Source organism: Chiloscyllium punctatum, chromosome 17 (assembly GCF_047496795.1).
Source record: "Chiloscyllium punctatum isolate Juve2018m chromosome 17, sChiPun1.3, whole genome shotgun sequence".
NCBI lineage: Eukaryota > Metazoa > Chordata > Chondrichthyes > Orectolobiformes > Hemiscylliidae > Chiloscyllium > Chiloscyllium punctatum.
The window spans coordinates 58,678,121-58,693,569 of NC_092755.1; the positions used below are offsets into that span (position 1 = coordinate 58,678,121).

General features: G+C 40.7%; 1 protein-coding gene across 4 annotated transcripts in view; it reads left to right on the forward strand.

The window, feature by feature from the left end:
• The window catches only part of acads (acyl-CoA dehydrogenase short chain), a 196,175-nt gene that overhangs the window by 155,483 nt on the left and 25,243 nt on the right, over positions 1 to 15,449 (forward strand). The gene's annotated exons all lie outside the window — the stretch shown is intronic.

A 15,449-nucleotide genomic window follows, 5' to 3' on the forward strand; every position in this document is an offset into this window, starting at 1 on the left:
AAATTTAAAGACGCATCCTCCAACCTTATCTCTGTCCTGGCTGCGACAAAGGAATCTACCACGATGAGCAAAATATAAATGCATATGATTAATTCACATAAAATATTGTTTGTTGGTGAGGTGATGGCCTTGTGGTATTGTCGCTAGACTGTTAATCCAGAAAGGCGAAAGTAGGTACTGCAGATGCTGGAGATCAGCCAGGATTAGAGTGGTGCTGGAAAAGCACAGCAGGTCAGGCAGCATCCGAGGAGCAGGAAAATCGACGTTGATTTTCCTGCTCCTCGGATGCTGCTTGACCTGCCGTGCTTTTCCAGCACCACTCTAATCTTGACTGTTAATCCAGAAACCCAGGTGATGTCCAGGGCACCCAGGTTCAAATCCAGCCACAGCAGCTAGTAACATTTGAATTCAACAAATAAAATCTGGAAATAGGAGTCTAATGATAACCATGAATCTATTGTCGATTGTTAGAAAAACCCATCTGGTTCATTAATGTCCTTCAGGGAAGGAAACTGCCATCCTGACCTGGTCTGGCCTACATGTGACTCCAGACCCACAGCAATGTGGTTGACTCTTACCTGCCCTCTGTGCAATTAGGGTTGGGCAATAAATGCTGGCCTAGCCAGTAATGCCATCATCCTGTGATTGAGTAAAGGTAAAAAAAATGCTAATATTAAAATTGAAAATTAGATCATCAAAGCTGTTGGGGGAGGTTCATTTCTTCGGCTCTGGTGAATTGTGTTACAGTAACACAGTAATAATTGGACAGACAGAGGGAGAGACACGCTACCACCACAAGGTCAAAGCTTTTTGTCTTGCACTCATCAGACCTGGTTGCAAGAAGCCAAAGTTTGGTAGGGAGCACCACTTTATTCAGCTCGAAATGGGTTGCTGATTCGCTGTTAGTCATGATGATGAAACAGCATGAAAAGACAGTATAGTGTGAATGATACAGTTTGAGAGAGGTGCCAAGAACAGAGGGACCTGAAGGTCTTATTTATAAATCCTTGAAGGTGACAGGTTAACTCAATGAAACAGTTAAGCAATTGCATAGAATATTAATAAAATACTGTCGATGCTGGGAATCTAAAATAAAATAAGAGACTGCTGGAGAAACTCAACAGGTCTGGCAATATCAGTGGAGAGAGAAATACAGTTAATGTTTCACATCCAAATATAACCCTTCTTCAGAATTTCTCTAATTTCTCCAGCACTTTCTATTTTTATTACATGGAATACTTAGCCTTGTAAACAAAGGCTTTGAACATGAAAACAAAGAAGTCATGCAAACCCTTACAAATCACTAGTTAAGCCTCTGCTGGATATTGTATACAATTATATCAAGGATGAGGGTCATCATTTGTGTGGGGACACTGGCAAATGTGAGGTTAGAGAAGCAAAGGATAAGACAGACATGATAGAGATGTTCAAAATTACAAGGTGTTGAATAGAGCAAAAACGGAGAAGCTGTCTCCTTGCTAATAGGTCCGTAACCAGAGATCATAGATTTCTGCACAATTACGTAGGTTTATATAGCACTGCATAAGGCCATTTGGTCAGTTCATATCAATACAACGCTCCATTCAATCCTCTGCCCATCATTCCTAAGCTAAAATCTATCATTATAATCTTTTGTTGCCTCTCTTTCATATGCTTGGCCAATTTCCTCTTCTCTCTGGTACTGTTGAACCAAGTTCATTGAACTCATCACTCACTAATATTGATGGCTTCTAGCAATGCACTTACCCACAAGAGAAAACATTCTATCTAGTCTATCAAAACCTTTCATAATCTTAAAGAACTCTGTTAAAGGACCTGTCACCTTTTTCAATAGAAAAGAGATCCAGCCTGCCAATCAATTCCTAATATGTAAAGTCTTGCATTTCATCACATCACTTGTATAAGCCTTTGGTTCACACTCTCCAGTCTTTTTACCTTTTTTGTAATTCAGCCACTGCACACTGTGATCTTTGGTGCAGACTAACCCACCTTTGAAACAGGTTTAACATAACTTGGGTAATTGCACCCTCTAGGGCAGAGGGTACTTGAGCATCCCTCTAGAGCAGACTTCCCAGTCCAGAGGCAGGGACACTATCCACTGCACCACAAGAGGGTCCCAACAAGTCTGCTTTAACCTATTTTTCTAATCAACCAGTTCAGCGATGTTGTTCCACACCTCTGGCACCTTGAATCCGGGGCTCCCAGGCTTCCTGATCTAGAGGTTGGGACACTACCACTGTGCCACAAGAAAGCAACAAATCTGCTTTAATTTTTAAAAAATTTAACCTATTTTTCTAGTCAACCCACTCAGAGATGTTCAGTAACTGTAACATCCTTCTGTAATTTGTTGCCTTTCTACATTATTATCCCACCCCCATTCCACCAATTTGATGACATCAGCAAATTTATAAATCATGTTTTTGATTTCAAGGTCCAATTCATTAACACAAATTGTGGAGCTTTATTCTCCACACTGATCCTTGTGGAACATCACTTCCCATTTTCAGCCACTTGGAACACCTATCCTTGACTTCCAACCTTTGCTTTCTTTCTCGAAGGCACCTCATCAACCACTCTGCCACTCGTTCCCAAAGTCTACAGCTTTAAAATGATTGGTAAAAGGACTAGGGGAGGAATAATTTCACACTCCCCCCCCGTTCTAGCATGCACTGCCTGAAAGAATAGTGGAATCCGATTCCACAGAAACCTTCAAAAAGCAATCGAACAGTATTTGGAGAAATGTAATTTTCAGGGTTTTGGAAAACAGCTGATGTGTAGGATGGAAGCAGTCAACTCTAAAAGAGTCTGACCAACACAGTTGGCTGAATGGCCTTATTTGCTATAAATTACATGATTTAGCATTCATCCCTGGTGGGGTATTTTGTTGTGCAGTGTGTGCAAGTTCAGGTTTTGTCCTGGTCAGGCCTGTGCTGAGTTAATAGATTCGGTTGGGTTAGTAGCACAGCATCTGTTGAGGCAATGCTGTACTGTAGGTGATGCTGTCTTTTGGATGAGGTGTTAAGCAAGCTCCTGTTACCCTCTTGGGTGGATGTAAAAAGATCCCTTGCCACTATTTGAAGAGAAGTGGTGGAATCCTCCTGGTGTCCTGGCCATTTGTATCTATCAGCTAACACCGAAAGCAGAATATCTGGTCATTTTTTTCCACTGCTGGTTGTGTGCAAATTACTTGCTGCATTTGATACACTTTGACCTTGGTTCAGAAATATCGCTTGTAAATGGCTTTGAGAAATCCTGACCTTGTGAAAAGTTTTATGTAACATACAGGTCTTTCTTTCATTCTCCTAAAGAGGAAAAAAATGTCATCCAGTGTTGGTGCTCCAGTCACAATAGAAGGTAAATCTTTGTTGGGAAGTGCTTAACTAAGCATGGCAGGTAAGCACAGAATAGAGGGTTTCCCTGACATTCCAATCATAGTCATACAGACCCTTCGGTCCAACCAGTCCATGCTGAGCATAATTCCGAACTAAACCAGTCCCACCCGCCTGCGCCTGGCCCATATTCCCCCAAACCCTTTCCTATTCCTGCCAACTTTGGCTTGGATTTTCACTAATGGTGCACACGAGGAGATTTGGCACAGTCGATATAAGGGCAGAAGGTGGTGACAGAAGGCTTTGATGGACATGAATTGGCACTAAGTGGGAACAGATCCACACTGTAGAAATCCTATGATTCAAACCCCCCTTGACTTCCAATTAAAAAAAAAGGGTGAACAACTTGCAAACATCAAGGCCAATGCTAAACATAGAGCAAACAGCTGTGATCAACCTCTGATAAAGACTTGTAAGTACAACTTTAACCCTCGTAATGCTGAATTCAACTTTGGACCTTCCTACATATAACTGGTTATTCTAGTTGATACTTTTGAGGTAAGACCATATTAGGAAACACAAACTACTCCTTTTGGTAAGGTACTTAACTCGTCACCACCCCTTCCCCGTGCAAGATGGATGGGTGGAGGGGTATAGATTGGCATGAATTGTATGAGTGGCCATGAGTATAGGTGAAAAGAATATTCAGAATACAAAGGACTATGGGAAGTGAGTGTGGAGGCATAGGCAGGACTCAGGAGAGAAATCTTAGGCTTTTGCCACTTCTGTTTCTGGGTCCCTCATGCCTTATTCTAGCAGTACTTCACTTTAGTGTCCTCTTTGCAGAAGTCTCTAAGATTTGTGTGTATTCGTAGGTGTGGAACAGTAAATATTGGTGTAATAGATCCAGAATAAGCGATTTATGGAGATGGCGTAATTGCCCAAGAGCACTAACTAGCTTGTCTAAATCCTTATTTAGCATGTGGAATATTAATGACTAAATGTGTATATTAATGATCCACTTTGTTAAATGTTTCTTTTGGACTTTTTATGCTCTTATAGTAGATTATCCATGATGGTATTGTGTAGCGGGGCAGGCTTCAGAGACTGTGTGGTCTACTTCTGCCCCTATTTTTTACACTTGAATAATTTCTTGAACACAAAATAAATAAGACATTGTATGCGATATAGCTGAGTATTATCTTAGTTATATTTGTGGTGTCCCTTCTATACTGGAGGCTGAATGTGTTGTTACCCTCCTACCCAAAATACAGGTGCCCGATTCCCAACTTCTAAGTGTGCCGAGATTATGTGTGACTGCATACGTAAGAGTGTTGTCAGTCAATTGACGTTATTCTCACCTTGACATTGGCCTTAGCGAAATGCATTCCCAGGATCCCCGAAGCCCATGTACCAGTTCATGTGAACGGACCATACAGCAGCCTTATCATGCATCACAAGCCCTATGTAGAGATAGACATGTGAGTATGTATTTGATATGGCGGATGGGGGAAAGAGTGGTGACGAGTTAAGTACCTTACCAAAAGGAGTACTTTGTGTTTCCCAGTGTGGTCTTCCCTCAAAAATATTAAACAGAATAACCAGTTATATGTAGGAAGCTCCAAAGTTGAATTCAGCATTGCGAGGGTTAAAGTTGTACTTAAAAGTCTGTATTAGAGGCTGATCACAGCTGTTTGCTCTATGTTTAGCATTGGTCTGTCCCATGAAGTAGCAGCCTTGAGCCTGGGACCTTCTGGAACGGAGGCCCCTGATGTAATGCAAATTGTTCACCCCTTTTCTTTAAATTGGAGGTCAAGCTGGGTTTGAACCATAGAATCGCTACAAAGTGGAAGCAGGCCATTCAACCCATCAAATCCACCCTGACCGTCTGAAAAACATCCCACCTAGACCCATCCCCCTATCCTATCCCTGTAACCCCACATTTCCCATGACTAATGCACCTAACCAGCACATCCCTGGACACTATGGGCAATTTAGCATGGCCAATCCACCTAACCTGCACATCCTTGGACTGTGGGAGGAAGCCAGGAGCACCCAGAGGAGACCTACACTGACATGAGGAGAATGTGCAAACTCCACACAGACAGTCGAAGGAGGTTGTCATTGAACTGAGGTCTCTGGTGCTGTGAGGCAGCAGTGCTAACCACTGAGCCACCGTACCACCCTGGAGGGGCTGTAGCTTGGCATAGTAGATATGGAAGACCTTTGGGTGAGTGAGAGCATGAGGTGGCACTTTCTGGCATGGGTGGAACATAGAAGTGTGGGACAGTTTGAGGGCTGCATGGATTTTTCATGTTTTATTCTTTATTTTTAAAGTTTGTGCGCAGTGCCTTATCCTAGAGGCAGGCAGTCTGCCCAGCCCACTTCTACACCCAGCAACCTCCTCATTTATTCTGGGGCCACCTATCCTGATCAGTAATCCAGTATTTCCACATTTCCCTACACCAGACTGATAATCTGATTCCAATCAGGGAGCTCTGGCTGACAGATTAAAAAACAAGGGAGTGTCAGATATCCTGACACTATGAGGGAGTTGGATCAGTGTCAAGGTGTAAGTAAAGGGGGACTTGGTGGCAGGATACCTGCCTCTGTAGAGTTATTTCAGGCTCCATTGAGCCAGAAATTCTCTCAACTCTCTGTACCTCTCTCAAGAGTAAAAATCTGGACATAACAGTTCAGATCATCATAAGTGACCACAAGGGGTCCAGACAGAGTTGATAAGGAGAACCTATTCCCTTTGATAGGAGGGTTGAAAACAACAAAACATTGATTTAAATTGACTGGCAGATAACCAGATTTGATATAAGGAAAAACATTTTTAACACAAGTGTTTTGAATCCAAAGTGCATTGCCTGAGAGTGTGTGACTGCAGAATCAATCAAAGGGAGTTTGGATAATTACCTGGAAAGATTTGCGTGGCTGTAGGGAGAGGGAATGGGACTAGCTGAGTGGCTGTTACAAAGAGACAATGTGAACCCAATGAGCCAAATGGCTCCCTTCTGTGCTATACCATTCCGTGGTTAAATTAACTGGGATCCTGCTCTAGGTCCTTGGTTTAAATTATCTGCGTATTGACCTTGAATGCCGAACAGAATAGGTCTTTACTATGGTGCCCTTGGATACCCAGCTGTCATTAGTACATGAAATGTGGCGACTTGTGATACAAGAGGATTGTCTGTTTCAGCAGGAGGGAAGTGGAAAGAGTTAAGAGCATGTATGGTATGAAGCAAGACTATCAATCAAGTGTAGTCTGGCATGAGATATTCTCTTAGCTCAAAGTTCTCAATCATGGGTAATAAATATCGCTCAGAGTATCATTTTTTCTCATTTACAAAAATAGTGTCGTTACTGTCATTTAGGCAACTGGGAGTCTATTTTGAAGCAAGAATGTAATTTATATTTCTGAAATAACAACCTTCAAAGCTGCAATGCTGCATTCCACAGAACCATAGCTGCAATTATATGGTACACAGAAAATATTTTCCAAAATGGAAAGTCTGAATGTTTCTCATGTATTGAATTGTTACTGATTGCCTCTGCTTACAATAATATCGAAACACTTGGTGCTAGAAGAGAATAAACCATCAGTTCGAAATTTGTTACGTGGCAAGACATGATTGAAAGCAAGCTGTTTCTGCAAATTCCATTACTGTTCACACACATTGCTGCCAGAGACAGTTTATTTCTCTTTAAGCTGACATACTACAGATAAGAAATTTCTATTTGAAATAGGTTGGCTTTCCCAGTATAAGACCCATAATTTCAAAGCAAATAATTGGATATATCGGTAGAGTGTCGTGTTTAGCTGTAATTTGGCAACAACAATATTTGTTTGTTAGTACATAATTTCAGTGTTGCTGATAAAAGATAAGATATAGGAACAGAATTAGGCCATGCAGCCCATTAAGTCAACTCCACCATTCACCCTCTAAAAGGTCACCCCTCAGCCTCCGATACCACAGGAGAACAAAACCCTAACACATTCAGCCTGTCCTGATAACTCAGTATATTCCCATCTATGGTGTATTCCCTTTTACTGTTTGACCTCCATAAATGCATTACCTCCAGTGTTGAGCTCCATCTGCCACTTGCCTGCCCATTCCAGTGGCCCATCCATATTATACTGGAGCTTACAGCTACCTTCTACACTATCAACTACATAGCCACTTTTTGTGTTGTCTGCAGATCTCCCAATTGTGCCCTCTACGCTCGTGTCCAAGTTGTTTTTGTAGAAAACAAACAGCTGGGGTCCCAACATCCAGCCCTGCAGAACATCACTTGGAACAGCTTTTCATTTGCAAGGGAGGCATCGGCCATTACCCCTTGCTTCCTATTACTAAGTCAACATTGGATCCAATTTAACACATTACACTGTATCTCCTGAGCTTTTACTTTTTTGACGAGTCTGCCACATGGGACCCTGTCAATGCCTAACTAAAATCCATCTAGACAGCATCCACTACAGTACCCTCACCAATCCTCCATGTCACTTCCTCAAAGAATTCAATCAAATTTGTAAGGCATGACCTTCCCTTAACAAAGCCATACTGACTATCCATGCATTTCTAAGAGAGATCTTATCTGGAATTATTCTAACAATTTGTCCATCACTAAAGTAAGACTAACAAGCTTCTAATTGTTAGGCATTTCCTTTGTATCCTTTTGAAACAAAGGAACCACATTTGCATTCCTCCAGTCCTTTGGCAGCTCACCTCCTCAGATACTCTGGTATTTCTTCCCTGACCTCCTTCAACATTTTCGGGAACAATCCATTTGGCACCGATGACTTACCCACTTTCAAGAATTCCAATCCTCTCTCATTATGATTATTTTGTCCAGTATTTCACATTGATCCTCTTGGAATCCCAAATCAACATCATCCCTTTTCTGTGTAACACAGACACAAAAATATAATTAAAAGTTTTTCCCATATCCTCTGCATCTTAACACAAGCTCCCTTCTTCATCTCTGATAAGTCCCACCTTTTTCCTTAGCTATCCTTTTGCTCTTTATACACTGCTAAAGTATCTTTGGGTTTTTGAAATGACTGCACAGAGGTCGGTATCCCATCACCAAGACCCCCTTTATTTACTTGTGCACAGTACACTGGCTGTGGCCAGCCAGCTCAGAGTCAGTCCCCAATATGAGGAGATTCTGAATGCCTTGTTTATATCTGTCAGCCAGGGCTCCCTGATTGGTCCAGATTAACAATTTCACTCAAGGATCTCAAAAACAATTTGATCCATCTGGTTCCATTTACCACAGTTTTCTTTTATCTTGCTTGCTAACAATTTTTCATATCCTCTTTTTGATTACTTTATTCCTTTTAGTTACACGATCCTTTTAATACTTCTCTAGATAATCTGCAGTACTGGGTTTGTTTTTGTGACTATGTAAGGTTTCTTTTTACTGTTTAATGTTCCCCTGTATTTTTTGAAACAACCACGGGTGTCTAGATTTGGCAGTACCATTGTTATTTTTGGAGAGGACATGTCTGCTTTGTGCTTCAAGGGTCTTGCTTTTTTGGGGCCTTCTGCTGGTTTACCACTGATTTATCCTTTAGCAGTCATGTCAAGTCTGCCTCAGCAAAATCACTTCTATATTTTGCAAAATTTGCCATCTCCAAGTTATAAACATTTACTCCTGATTTATTTCTGTCCTTTCCCAAAATAATACTAAATCTCACGAAATCTCACAAAATTGTGGTCACTCTCCCTATGTTCACACACTGTTACTTCATGCACTTGCTGATCTTCATTTCCCAAAACAAAAACAATGTGATTTTACCTTCCAGAATGTGCAAAGCATACTGACTGTGTACTTTCTTAAAGGCCTGTTGAAAAGACACATTTTGCAGAAACTTTTTGTCGTGTACTTATAGGGCAATTTAAAAGAAATACCAAATTAAACAGAAGACCACATTTATAATGAATGAGAGGAGAGTGCTTTTTGGTTGGTAAGTGAACTCCGATTGGTTGAGACATTGTCATGGAGAATGCACCAGTTAATGATGAGTATAAGAGTTAAGTGCCAAAATTTGTTTAACTTTCAAACAAGGTAGTTTGATTCTGATTGGTCCAAGCATTGCTCTGAGAAATGAGCTAGAGAATGGCTGTCATTTCTTTAGTTGCACTGAAACCTGACTGTTCAGGTTACTATAGGTGACCACCTCAGGGGTCTGGACAGAGTTGAAACAGATGCAGTGTGTGTACAAGTTCTTTCTGTCTGAAAGAAAGAAGACCCTGTGAGCTAATACATGAAGCTTTTAGTACATGCAAGTGGACCATGCTCTAAATTTAACTGATAATCCTGACATTAGCAATTAGTATAATTTTGTACACACTCAGGATCATGTACCAAATGTTGTCCAATCGCAGAATCACATGTAGCATGGCAATGTCTCCAACAATTAGGGTTCACTTCCAACCAATCAATACTCTCCTCCCATTCAGTACAAATGTTGTTTTCCTTTTACTTTGGTATTTCTGGTGCATTGTCTTGATGTGCACAAGGTAAACATTTTTGATAAAATGTGTGGTTTTTAAGCAGCACTATAATATTGGAAAAAATATCATTTGGCATAATGTGAAATACTTCATTAAAAGGACAGTTGCAGGATTTTCTGGAGTTGATAAATTGAAGGGAGCAAAAGTATGGAACAAAATGTTTATATCTCCTTTCCAAATGTTGAAAATATATGAAATATGAAATCTCGTGCCAAAATCATGTAATTTCAGGTAAACTAATGCACATATTTTGAGGATAATTTCTATTTGGGATACATGCAGCAACAATGACAGCTACTTGTGTTTAAATAGCATCTTTGACAATTTTAAAATCCCATGGTACTTCAAATGAGGATTATCAAAGAAGACTTGGCGTGGAGTTATATAAAGAAATGTTGCCAGGATTGGAGATATTGAGCTATAGGGAGAGACTGAATAGGCTGGGGTATTTTTTCCATGAAGCGTCAGAGGTTGAGGGATGACTTATAGAGGTTGATAAAATCATGAGGAGCATGGATAGAGTCAATAGCCAAAGTCTTTTTTCCAATGTAGGGGAGTCCAAATTAGACAGCTTAGGTTTAAGGTGAGAGGGGAAAGATTTTAAAGGAACACGAGCGACAACTTTTTCATGCAGAGGGCTGTGTGAGTTGCCAGAGGAAGTAGTGGAGACTGGTACAATTACAACATTTAAAAGGCATCTGGATGGGTGTAATGAATAGGAAGGGTTTAGAAGGATATGGGCCAAATGTTAACAAATGAGACTAGATCAGTTTAGGATATCTGGTTGGCATAGACAAGATAGCTGAAGGGTTTGATTCCATGTTGTATAGCTCTATGTATCTATTAGATGGGAGAGGGCCATAGAGGTAGACTTTAATCAGTGGTTTAAAGTAACAGGGAGAGAATTAGGGAAGTAAAATCTGAGCTACTGAAGACATGGCTACCAATGGTAAGCAATAAAAATTGGGGATATGCAAGAGGCCAAAATTAAAGGAAGGGTGTTGTCAGGTTGAAGGAGGTTACCCATTTGGGAAGAAAACAAATCAATAGACTTTCAGCCCAAATTCTGAAACTGTTAATATAACTGGTAGTTAAAAATTACCAGAAGTAAGAATTAACTGTGTATGACAATGATTGACTTTGGCTTTGTATACCAAATAGATGCTGAAAAATTTCTGAATTTTTAACCTATCAACAAACTATTAAGTCCATTTGGATGGTTAGGATGTGAGTTTCCTCTTCAACAAATACAAATACAGAGTATTTGTCAGGTTTATGTGAATAGAGTAATTTAAATTCTGGGAAATTAAGGTCCTTTATTACATTCTGAAATAAGTTGAAAGAGGTGGCTGTATAGTTAGAAGTTGATCATCTTTCAAAATTCAATAGACTCTGGAATGCTTTCTGCAGATTGGAAATTGTCAATGTAACGGCACTCTTTAAGGAGGGAGAGAGAAAATGGGAAACCACATTCCTACTGGCCTAACATCAGTCGTAGAGAAAATACTAAAATCAATGATAAAGGATGTGATAATAGGACAATAGGAATTAAGAGTAGCATTGGGCAGTGCTAGCATGAATTTATAAAAGACATATCCCAATTAACAAACCTTCATGGGATTTGTCAGGATGTAAGTAGCAGAATAGATAAAGAAGAACCAGTGAATGTAGTGTATTTAGATTTTCAGAAAGCTTTTAATAAGGTTCCATACAAGACGTTAGTAAATAAAACTAGGGTACAAGGGATGGTGAATTTACTAACATCGATTGAGAACTATTTAACAGATAGAAAACAGAATTAGGAATTAATGGATCAGCTTTGGGTTGAAGGCTGTGACTAATGAGGTGCCGGACAGATCAGTGCTCACTCCCTAGCTATTCACAACCTAAATAAATGATTTGGATCTGGGGTTAATTGTAATATTCTCACATTTGGAGATGACACAAAACTGGAAGTGAGAGTTCTGACGAGGATGCAGAGACATTACAAGGGGAAGCTAACTGGGCAAAAGCATTTTCAGGCAGAACCCAACATGGAGAAACGTGGAAACAGAGAGTAGAAACAGGCCATTTGGCCCTTTGATTATTCACCTCAGTCCCTGTTGTCACTTTCTCCCCATATCCTTTCATCCCTTTAACACTAAGAACTATTTCTAACTCCTTCTTGAAAACATTCATTGTTTCAGCCTCAACCCCTTTCTGTGGCAGAGCACTCCACAGGTTCATCACTCTGTGGGTGAAGAAATCTCTCCTCATCTCAGTCCTGAATGGTCTGTCCCTCATCCTTAGACTGTGACCCCCCCCCCCCCCGGTTCTAAACTCCCCAGTTGTCAGGATTATCCGTTCTGCATTTACCCTGGAATAGGTGGGTAGAAACCACTGACTGAGAATAGGGGACAGGCCATTTCATTCTGAGATTAGGAGGAGTTCCTTCATTCGGAGACTAGTGGTTCTTGGAAATGTTCTGCCCCAAAGAGCTGCAGAGCCTTGGTGACTGACTCTGGTCATGACTGAGATTAAAGTATAAAAGGACATATGGATAATTGATGAAAATGCTTTTTGAGAAGGAATAACATGGTCACATTGAATGCCTGAGTGGATTTGGAAGGATGAATGGCCTATTCCTGTTCCTATTTCTTATGTTAAGTTTAAGAGGGGAGCAGAACGCTTGAGTTAATTCAGGTTTAGACTGTGCTGAAACATGGAAAGTTGAAATTTGACGTACGAACTGATGGGTAAAAAAGCATTTCTGGACCCGTTTGAGAATTAGATGCCACAAGGCAACAATTCTTCCTGTGACACTGAAGAACCAGTTTGCATGCCACAGAGCAAACACAGTGATCGATAACTCATTAAGTCAGTCATTATTCAAATAGAAAATGATCTAAGTAACTGTCTTCAGTTCACGGCTTTTTTTTTAAGATGTAGCTTTGAACAACCATCTGCTCTGGCTGTGTGCCCAGTTCCAGCACACAGCTGTATGCACACTCCCCTTGTCTAATTGTTCCTCTGTCAGACCCAGCTCAGTGCTCAGGAGGCAGCTGCATGGCACATCACTCAACAATACCCGCTCTTGTTTCAGTTAAAGTGATGTTGTCTGTGTAGTTGCCCACCTCCCTACCTGTTCTCTCTTTACAGCTGTCACAACCTTTATTAGTTGTTTCGAGTCATAGGAGTTCCTCCTGAAAGGTATTTCTGACACAACAGAGCCAGTACCACTATTTATTATAACAGCTATAAATTCAAAGTCTCTGGCATTTCCATGAGGATTGCATTGAATTTTACAGAGCCGTCTTTGTGCAAGTACTTTGCAGTTCATACCAGCGTCTACTGTAGATAATAGCAAGGCATCTATCTGAAGGCTTTTGTGTAGAATTGCTGAAACATTCAAACAGCAGGAACTTTCACAATTACTGCATGAGCTTCCTCAGGCAGAATTTATGGATGTTCTAAAACTCTAAGAGGCTTTGTGCAGGCTTATCAGGACTGTATTCATCGAGATTAAAACTAAGTTCTCCCCCCATTCAAAGAACAGTGGAACATACGCAATTTGAGAACAAATTGGTAGGTGTAAGGATCGACATAGAAGTAAACCATTAGTTCTCAATATTTCTTTGCAGTACATTCACAGAAACAATTTCAAGATTCGAACAGAATGTTTTGGAATTGTGATTGGATAGCAGAGTCTGCTGGCCGATTGATTACCATATAGGCCATGAGTAGACATGTCTATGTTGTAAGAACTGGCCCAGTGCTTGCTGTGTTGGGCCAGCATAGCCTTGGAAGGAGTACTAAAACAGATTTTAGGATTTCTATTTGCGTAAGTAATGTATCCAAACCAGTGTAAAGGCAGCATGGAACATACAGAAATATGTAGCTTTCCATATTGGAAACCTGGATCCTCATTTTATTGCTGCAAAATGAATAAAGTGCCAAAAAATTTCTAGGCTTCAGTCTCCTGGATTTCACATGGTTTTAAAAAGTGACTTTTGCACTAGCCTGGAAGTTGGGGGGGGTGTGGAGGGAGGGGTGGCGGGGGGTGTAATGGCATAATACAATTAATCCGAGAATGGTTACAGAACAGTAGGAGGTCATTTGGCCCTTGTATCTAAGCCAGCTTCTCCTAGGAGCCACTCAGCCCATCCCACAGCCTCATCTTTTCCATGTGGTCCTGTGATTTTTGTTTGGTTCAGATAATTATTCAATTCATTTTTAAAGGCCGTGATTGAGTCAGCCTCCATCATTCCCTCCAGCAATGCGTTCCAGATCCTAACCACTCGCTGTGTATAAATATTTTTTCTTGTATTTGTTCTGGTTCTTTTACCAAGCATCTTAAACAGATGTGCTCTATTCCTTCACCATTCAATTAAGAGGAGTGACTTCCACCTAAGTGCCCATCTCTCTCATGATTTTGAACTCCTCTAACAAATCTCCATTCAGCCTTCTTTTTCTGTGGAGAATGGCCCTGGTTTGGTCAGTCTATCCATTTAATTGAAGTTATAATCAGATGGATCAGGCACCTGATATAGAAACAACTTAACTTTCATTACCATTGAAATGGGTGCATGAGAGTTTGCCAGCGGTGATCCATCTATCCCTTGAGCTGTCTTTCTGTGGAACATAACTGGACAGTTAACAGTTTTCAAGATTTGCTTTGTGATATTCTGTTGGCACCTGTACCCCTGTATTTGCATGGATGTGGACCTTTGGCAGAACCTGTTGGTAGCACTTTCTCAAAAGAAACCATGAGGAAGCTATCCCAGAGTGATCACCAGCCACTGTCAAACCTACATTGATACACTCGTCATAATGCCCCTAACTGTCTTGGATTGAGAATCAGAACATATCTTTTTCAGGCTGGATCAGCACAGGGATAGATACCAAAATGTGCCAGTTCAGTAAGGACATCCGCCATTCTAAAGGACATTGGTGAGGCCTCATCTGGAGTACTGCAGTTATGGTCACCCTGTTTTTGGAAGGACATTATTAAATTGGAGAGAGTTCAGAAAGGATTTACCAGGATATGGAGCGTTTGAGTTATAAAAATAGGCTAGATAGGCTGAGATTTATTTTAACTGAAGCATAGGAGGTTCAGTGGTGACCTTATCGAGGTTTATAAAATCATGATGGGTGTATATAAGGTGAATAGCAAGGATCTTTTCCCGAGGGTGGGGGAGTTCAAAACTAGGGGCATATTTTTAAGGTGAGAGGAGAACGATTTAAAAAGGACATGAGGGGCAACTTTTTTACACAGAGATTGGTTTGTGAGTGGAATGAACTGCCAGAGAAAGTGGTAGATGCAGGTACTGTTAAAACATTTAAAAAACAATTGGTTAAGTTTAGAGGGATATGGGCCAAACACAGGCAAATGAGACGAGTTTAGTTTGGGAATGTGGTCAGCCTGGACTAGTTGGACCAAAGGGCCTATTTCCATGTTGTATGACTCTATAGGATGTTTTTTTTGAATAACATCAAATGTAGCAACACCTTTATTTCAACAGTCAGCAAAGAGGAGTGCAGATGCTAGACTGTGTGGTCACAGTCATGGCTGCATTTGGAGACCCCTTTCTCTACAGTGATTTCAACACTTCTT